The sequence below is a fragment of the Triticum aestivum genome, chromosome 2B (assembly GCF_018294505.1).
Source record: "Triticum aestivum cultivar Chinese Spring chromosome 2B, IWGSC CS RefSeq v2.1, whole genome shotgun sequence".
Taxonomy (NCBI): Eukaryota; Viridiplantae; Streptophyta; class Magnoliopsida; order Poales; family Poaceae; genus Triticum; species Triticum aestivum.
Genome location: NC_057798.1, coordinates 85,581,006 through 85,590,060, shown reverse-complemented (window position 1 = coordinate 85,590,060; position 9,055 = coordinate 85,581,006). Strand labels below are relative to the sequence as shown.

General features: G+C 53.0%; 1 pseudogene; it reads left to right on the top strand.

The window, feature by feature from the left end:
* Window positions 1–417: 417 nt before the first annotated feature.
* Window positions 418–1,598, top strand: LOC123039002 (probable serine/threonine-protein kinase PBL18; annotated as a pseudogene).
* Window positions 1,599–9,055: the final 7,457 nt, after the last annotated feature.

The window sequence follows — 9,055 nt, the reverse complement described above, 5'->3', positions numbered from 1 at the left end:
ACAGTGAGATATTTCCCATAGAAACAATGCACAAGGATCACAATGCCACGACCGCGGGGCACCTTCCTCCTTCTTCGCCTCATCGTGCTCTGCCTTCACAAGTGCTTGTCCTGGATGAAGGATCTCGAGGACTTCATCCACACCGCTCCGAGCCTCAAAAGCATGCATATCAGCTCCCTGAATTTTTTTCTTACCCCGACAACATGAGCATCGTCGATCATTTGGCGCTGCACCGCCCAAGCGTCACCACCCTTAAGCTTGCCAGTTAGGGTTGGGGACCGACAAAAGCATTGAGCTCGACATGCCTTGCTCGCCACCGTCCTTGATCTCTTTGTTTCTTGATTTCTTGTCGAGAGATCATATCTATCAAGGAAGGGAACTAATCATGTGGATGTGTGGATTGTGTTTCCTTCAGAGATGAACCCGAGGAGCAGCACCTCCAACTCCAACTCCAACTCCAAGCCGTCGCGCCAGAGCAGCTCCGGCCCGGAGAAGCCGCCGCAGCCGGCGGAGGTGCCGACGGTGGCGGGGGAGACGGATCCGCCGGCGTCGCTCAAGTCGTTCAGCATGGCGGACCTGCGGGCGGCCACCAAGAACTTCGGCTCCACGTCGTATTTGGGCGAGGGCGGGTTCGGGTGCGTGTACAAGGGGTGGATCGACGAGACCACGCTCGCCCCCGCCAGGCCCGGCGCCACCAACGCCATGATGGTGGCCATCAAGAAGCTCAAGAAGGAGAGCTTCCAGGGCCACCAGGAGTGGCTCACCGAGGTTACCTACTTACCTACCTCGGCGACCTCCACCACGACAACCTGGTCAAGCTCGTCGGCTACTGCTCTGACTCCAACAGCAACAAGCTGCTGGTGTACGAGTACATGCCGCGCGGCAGCCTGGAGAACCACCTGTTCCGGCGGGGCAGCCAGCCGCCGCTGCCGTGGTCCACGCGCGTGTCCGTCGCCGTCGACGTCGCCCGCGGGCTCGCCTTCCTCCACTCCCGCGACGTCATCTTCCGGGACCTCAAGTCCTCCAACGTGCTCCTCGGCCCCGACCACCGCGCCAAGCTCTCCGACTTCGGCCTCGCCCGCGCCGGCCCCACCGGCGGCAAGAGCCACGTCTCCACCCGCGTAGTCGGCACGCGCGGCTACGCCGCGCCGGAGTACGTCGCCACAGGCCACCTCTCCGCCAAGAGCGACGTCTACGGCTTCGGGGTGGTGCTCCTGGAGCTCATGACCGGGCGGCGCGCGCTCGACGAGGCCCGCGGCGTGGCGTTGGAGCTGCTGGTCGACTGGGCCATGCCGATGCTGCAGGGGGAGCGGCGCAAGGTGATACGCGTCATGGACACCAGGCTCGGCGGGCAGTACCCTAAGAGGCAGGCGCAGGACATGGCCGCGCTCGCGCTCCGATGCCTCCAGAATGACTCCAAGAGCCGCCCCTCCATGGCCGACGACGTCCTCCCAGCCCTCGAGCTCCTCCTGCACCCAACCACCTCCTCCTTGACCACGACGTCGTCCAGATCGCCGGCCGCGTTGGCGGCGCCGGCGCACAGAGGCAACCGACGATCATCACAAAAGCTAGCTAGCTTGGAGACTCTGTTCATTTAATTATTGTGTTCAATTAGTGTGCTCATCCGTGCAGTAGAATAGAACCTGTAGATTGGAAATTGGACATTTTTCTTTTTTGGAAGTAATTGGACATCTTTTGGCGTACGTACATTTCGGTAGGGGTCAAAAGAGAGGGAGAGGCGCTTTTGTTTCCCTTCGCGGCCGCCGGCGGAAACGTGGGTTGGCCCCTGCCCCCAACGCCGGCCGTTCCGGCCAACAGGTTGGAGGAACCCCTGATCTCCGCTCCGGTGCGGATATACAAATACTTCAAAAAAGTACGTACGCTGGAGGAGGTGGCGGCAGCGTTCTAGCGACGTGTGTTCCCGAGCTCATGCCTTCTTCCGGCATGGCTCTTCAGTAGTGTCGTGGGGCTCGTGGAGGTAGATTCCTGCCGCTCCGGCGGAGCGGCGAGGTTAGGGTTCTTCCCCGCTTCACCGGAGCGGAGCGGTCGGGCAAAGGATTTTGATTCCGAGGCTTCTTCCCCGCTTCACCGGTGTGGGCTCTAGCTGCTCAGAAGTATTTCGGATTTGTGTGCATTCGCGATGGTCGAGATGCAGCGACGTCTTCTTCTTTGGGATGCTGGTCCTTTGACACCGGCTCGATGACTTCCCGTCCAAGGACTTGCCGTCAAGCGGTTCATACATGCTTGGCTTGGCTCCATTTGCGGAGTGAGACGGTGCTGGCGGCGCGCCATTAGCCTATCCTGGAGGTGGTGTCCTTGTTGTTCTTTCCTTGTTAGGGTACTATAGTAATGTTCGATTATTAATTGTGAGCTTCCAGCTCTTTCCGCAACCCCTCCCCCAAAGTATATATAAGGAAAAAAGAGGGCAATCCTATTTGACGCATTATGCATCAGTTAAAGACGTATTTCTAAACAGGTGCACACCCTCTCTCTAAGCTGGGCCGGCCCATTAACCTTTTTTTGTGTTAAACCAAAAAAAGATGGGCGTGCAGGTTTCAAACTCACGATCTCTACATTCAAAGAGAAACAAATCACTTATGCAAAGAAACTTCCCTTTTTTTATTTATACTTTCTCCAGTTCCCCGAAGCCCTGGTTTTGGAAAGCTTCCAGTCGGGTTTTCTTTTTTTTTGTTGCGGTTTTTTTCCTGGATCGTTTTTTATGTGGTTCTTTCTTTCTTTTTCTAATTCTTTTCTTTAGTGGCAGATCTTGCATGCACGCTTCTTCCCCTAGCTATAGGGGCCTGTTGCCAGAAGGCTTGGGGCATAGCAGAGTGGGGGGGATGCCCCCCTCCCCCCTAACAGATTTTTTTGTCCAAAAAGACCACCTGCCGAGATAAAGTGGTACCTGATGAAGTCATGTACCTAGGGCAGGGTCATGGACCTGTCCAAGGTACCCTTCCCAAGGACATCTATAGAAGAAACTCCCTTTCAGTCGACCTGGAAGGATTCCACTCGACGGACTCGAAGACACTTGACCATGAAGATTCACTCGACCACCAGGAATCCAAGAGCCACTCTGTATACAAACGGTCTGTAATTAAGTAGTCTTTATGGCCATGATGACACTTTATGTAATGCGTTACCTGTAACGCCAGGCCTTAATGTACTTTAAACCCTCCGCTATGTGGGCTGGCTGGGTCCTGGCAGACACTATATAAGCCACCCCCCTCCACTGGCAGAAGGGTTCGCACCCCTGTAACTCATACGCTTATAATCCAGTCGACCGCCTCCGGGCTCCGAGACGTAGGGCTGTTACTTCCTCCGAGAAGGGCCTGAACTCGTAAATCCCTTGCGTATACAACTACTCCATAGCTAGGATCTTGCCTCTCCATACCTACCCCCCATTCTACTGTCAGTCTTAGTACCACGACAGTTGGCGCCCACCTTGGGGCTGATGTCTTAGCGACTTATTGGAGAAGTTGCAATTGTTCTGATCGCCTTCATCATGGTTTCTGGCGGAGTTTTGGTCGAGGCCGCGAGATCCGTCTCGGCGCACTCACGTTCATCGCTGACGACTCCGCTTGGCTCCAGGAGGCTCCACTCGACATCGACGCGCTTCCCGTCCGCGGGGCGACACATTTTTGTGCATGTGTCCGCGGCGTCCTGCTGCGGCAACCGTCGGCTCCGTATCGGTCGACTCCTGTGTCGTCCTCCCTCCCTGTCTCCCGCTAGCGCAAGCGCTCTGGTCGGTCGAGGCTTCAACGGTGGGTGAGACACGCAATGGCTCGTCAATCGGTCACCACCCAAGTTGCGGCAATCGAGCCCGACGAATCTCTCTACGGCCTGTTCGATCTGTCGACTGGCTCCGTAGAGACTGCATCCGAGTGCGACAGCAGCGATGCAGCGGCGGAGGTCCTGATGGTCAATGGGCCTCGTAGTCCTCCCGGCTTCCCTCGCACCGACGGAGCAGACGGCGGAGGCGACCCCGCTCAGGTCCACGAAGAGTATCAACCCGAGCCACTCACTTCTCTGCAAAGGGAAGATCTTCACCGCCGAAATATGGATGCTCTGCATACTCCCATCATAGGAGAAACCCCCGAGGCTCGTGCCTTGGAGGATGCGCGTTTGGCCAACTTGGCTGAGCGCACTCGACTGGAGAACCTCCAGCGAGCACTCGACGAACGCGCGCGGCAATGAGTACCCGACTCCTGTCGACGTCAACTCTTTCCGCAACCAACTTAGGTATATCGAACCCCGATTCAGAATCTAGCAGCTGCTGCCCGTATAGCAGAGTCAATTCAGCCCTCTCAGTCGGAGGCTGGAAGAGGCTTGATGCAGATCCGAGATTTGCTCCGGGCAGCAGGAGATCAGAATTCAGCTGTGTCACGGTCACGTAATAGGATTCATAGTCGATCCGTCGCAGTGAATACAGTCCAGTCGGCTCATAGCCCAAGATTGCCTCCGTAGCGTGAGGGACGCGGGGGTCGACGTGATCAGTATGATGACCGATTCGATCGCGATGATCGGCGTCGAGTGCCCACTCCTCCCCCAAGGGGTGGGTCTTACGCCCCTCGACAGCAAGATGACAGGCGTCAGCACAGTGTTGGGCGGAGAGCTCCGGTCAACCCCAGGGAACCAGGCTTTGACGCGAGATCCATCATCGTGCAAGGTTTGGTCGACCGGAACAGAGCTCATCGAGAAGGCCACAACAAAGATGCGCCCACCAAAGCCGAGTCCATGTTTCAGGACCAGAATGTTTCAGCAGAGCCATCAGGGCCGCGGTGATCCCTCCCAACTTCATGTTGGCGACTGGGGTGAGTAAGTTCACTAGTGAGTCCAAGCGCGAAACTTGGCTCGAAGATTACCGAGTGGCTGCGCAGATTGGCGGTGGCAATGATGAGGTGGCTATGAAACACTTACCACTCATGTTGGAGGGTTCGGCCAGGGCCTGGTTGAATCAGTTGGCTCCTAGCAGCATTTACACTTGGAAAGATCTTGCCCGAGTGTTCGTCAAGACATTTGAGGGAACTTGCAAGCGACCAGCAGGACTGACAGAGATGCAGGTCTGTGTGCAAAAGTCGAATGAGACCCTGAGAGATTACATCCAGAGATGGATCACATTGTATCATACGGTGGAGAACGTGTCTGATCATCAAGCAGTCTGTGCCTTCAAGGATGGCGTTAAGAACAGAGAGTTAAGTTTGAAGTTTGGTCGGACCGGAGATATGACCCTGAGTCGAATGATGGAGATTGCCACCAAATACGCCAATGGTGAAGAAGAGGATCGACTCCGGAGTGTCAAGTACAAGCCGAGTCAGTCGGAAAAAGGAAACTCCAGTCGGAAGCAAAAGCGGAAAGCCGAGCCAGCTGCTCCTGGAGAGGCCCTGGCCGTGACTCAGGGAAAATTCAAAGGGAAGCCCAAAGGATCCTGGAACCCCAAGAAGGTAAAGGATAAGGAAGGAAACGACGTGATGGACCTGCCATGTCACATCCACACGAAGAAAGACGAAGAGGGTAACTTCATCTACCCAAAACATACCACTCGCCAGTGCCAGCTCTTAATCCAGCAGTTTCAAGGAAAACAGTCCAAGGATAAGGAGAAGGAGAAGGAGTCGGACAAAGCTATGGACAAAGAGGACAGTGACGAAGGGTACCCCCATGTCAATTCCACCCTGATGATTTTTGCTGATGTGGAGAGCAAAAGTCGATTGAAAGTTATCAACCGTGAAGTAAATATGGTCGCTCCGGCGACACCAAGCTATCTGAAATGGTCTCAGACTGCCATTACATTCGACCAGTCTTATCATCCGACACACAAAGCCACCCCTGGGAGGCAAGCTTTGGTGGTCGACCCAGTCGTCGAAGGCACTCGACTGACTAAGGTTCTGAATATATTGTATGCAGAGACGCTAAAGGGAATGGGCATTCCGATGTCCAGACTCAGCTCCAGCAACATGAGTTTTTATGGAGTTATTCCTGGAAAGAAGGCCGAGTCACTCGGCCAAATAGCTCTAGATGTGGTTTTCGGCGATTCGAAGCATTTCCGCAAAGAGAAGCTGACATTTGAAGTTGTGGATTTCCAGAGCGCTTATCATGCTATTTTGGGCAGGCCAGCTTATGCATGGTTCATGGCTCGACCATGTTACGTATACCTCAAACAGAAGATGCCTGGCCCCAAGGGTGTGATCACCATCACTAGCAATCGGAAAAAGGCAGAAGAGTGCTTTCAGAAGGGCTCAAAGATGGCCGATGCTCAGATAACAGTGGTGGAACTGGAAGAATATCAGAAAAATGCAGATCCGAGTGATTTATTGCGGGCCAAGAAGCCCGCCACAGAGTCAGCATTCCAGTCGTCTCGTGAGACGAAACCCGTTCACATTCACCCGACCGACCCCAGTGCTACTCCGACTCATATTTCCACAACACTCGACTCTAAATAGGAAGAAGCGCTCATCCAGTTCTTCCGTGAGAACTGGGACATCTTTGCATGGAAGCCTACTGACATGCCGGGTGTTCCCAGGGGGCTGGCTGAGCATCGTTTACGAGTCGACCCAAAAGCAAAACCTGTCAAAGAACATCTTCGACGGTCCGCCGTCCAGAAGAGAAAGGCCATTGGCGAGGAGGTGGCTCGGCTCCTGGCAGCAAAGTTTATCCGAGAGATTTACCTCTCCGGTGGCTCGCCAATGTTGTCATGGTCCCCAAGAAGGACAAGTCACTTCGCATGTGCATCGATTTCAAACATATCAATCGGGCCTGCCCGAAAGATCATTTTCCTCTTCCTCGCATCGACCAAATTGTCGACTCGACTGCGGGATGTGAGAGATTGTCTTTTCTAGATGCCTATTCTGGGTACCATCAGATCCGTCTGTATGGACCCGACAAGATCAAAACAACTTTCATCACTCCATTCGGATGCTTCTGCTATGTCACCATGCCATTCGGCCTCAAGAATGCCGGAGCCACGTTCATGAGGATGATTCAGAAGTGTTTACTCACTCAAATCAGTCGGAACGTGGAAGCGTACATGGATGATATTGTGGTCAAATCACGGAAGGGTTCCGACCTGTTGACTGACCTCGCTGAAACATTTGCCAATCTCAGGAGGTATGATATCAAGCTCAATCCATCAAAGTGCACATTCGAAGTTCCTGGTGGAAAGTTACTCGGTCTTCTCGTTTCCGAACGAGGAATCGACGCTAACCCAGAAAAAGTTGGCACTATACTCTGAATGAAACGCCCTGTGCGTGTGCATGATGTCTAGAAGCTTACTGGATGCTTAGCCGCATTAAGTCAATTCATCTCTCGCCTCGGTGAAAAGGCATTGCCTCTTTACCGACTGATGAAGAAGTCAGACAAGTTCGAGTGGACTCCAGAAGCTGATGTAGCGTTTGCAGAGCTAAAAGCTCTGCTCTCCACCCAGCCGGTGCTTGCTGCTCCAATCAGCAAAGAGCCTCTATTGCTTTACATTGCAGCCATAGGACAAGTCGTCAGTACAGTACTTACGGTCGAGCGGGAAGAAGAAGGGAAAGCGTTCAAAGTTCAGCGCCCTGTGTATTATCTTTCCGAAGTGTTGACCCCATCAAAGCAAAGATACCCTCATTATCAGAAGCTTGTATACGAGATCTACATGACCATGAAGAAGGTTGCTCATTATTTCTCTGATCATTCCATTACAGTCGTCAGCGACGCCCCACTGTCAGAGATTCTTCACAACAGAGATGCAACCGGTCGAGTGGCGAAATGGGCGATTGAACTCCTTCCCCTTGATATCAAGTTTGAGGCAAAGAAAGCCATTAAGTCCCAAGCAATAGCAGATTTCCTTGCCGAGTGGATTGAACAACAACAGCCGACTCAAGTTCACTCGGAGCATTGGACCATGTTCTTTGATGGCTCTAAGATGTTAAATGGTTCCGGTGCTAGGGTAGTATTGGTTTCCCCCCGAGGAGATAAGCTCAGATATGTGCTCCAGATCCACTTTGATTCCTCCAATAATGAAGCAGAATATGAGGCACTTTTATATGGGTTGCGCATGGCCATTTCACTCGGCGTCCGTCGCCTTATGGTTTATGGCGACTCAGATTTGGTGGTCATTCAGGGATGAAGGAGTGGGACGTCAGAAGCCCAGCCATGAGTGGATACTGCAATGCAGTGAGAAAGCTTGAAAAGAAATTTGAAGGGTTAGAGCTCCATCATATACCCCGACTGAAGAATCAAGCGGCTGATGATTTGGCGAAGATAGGTTCCAAGAGAGAAGCCATTCCCAGTGATGTGTTCTTGGAGCATATCCATACTCCATCAGTTAAAGAAGATCCTTTTACCAAAGAATCTCCGCAGCCTAAAAGTGTCACAGATCCGACTGAAGTTGAAGTTCCAGCAGTGGTCGACCTGATCATGGAAGCGTTGGTGATCACTCCCGATTGGACAGTGCCGTATATCACGTATATCCTAAGGAAAGAGCTCCTGGAGGATGAAGAAGAGGCTCGACAGATCGTCCGCCGATCTAAAGCCTTTACCGTGATAAGGGGACAGTTGTACAGAGAAAGCGCGACTAGAATTGGTCAGAAATGTATAACGCCAGAAGAAGGTCGGATAATTCTTAACGATATCAACTCGGGGACCTGTGGCCATCATGCGTCCTCTCGGACCATTGTGGCCAAAGCATACCGAGCAGGTTTTTACTGGCCAAGAGAGAATGAAATGGCAAAGGAGATAGTCGACAAGTGTGAAGGATGTCAATTTTACTCCAATATGTCACACAAGCCCGCCTCAGCTTTGAAGACCATTCCACTCGTCTGGCCTTTCGCTGTATGGGGATTGGATATGGTTGGGCCACTGAGAACAGGCAGAAGCGGCTTCACCCATGTGCTGGTAGCAGTCGACAAGTTCACCAAGTGGATTGAGGCTAAACCCACCAAGAATCTTGATGCTGGCACTACTGTCAGCTTCATCAGGGAATTGATATTCAAATATGGAGTTCCACATAGCATCATCACTGACAATGGGTCAAACTTCGATTCTGAGGAATTCAGAGCCTTCTGCACATCTCAGGGCACAC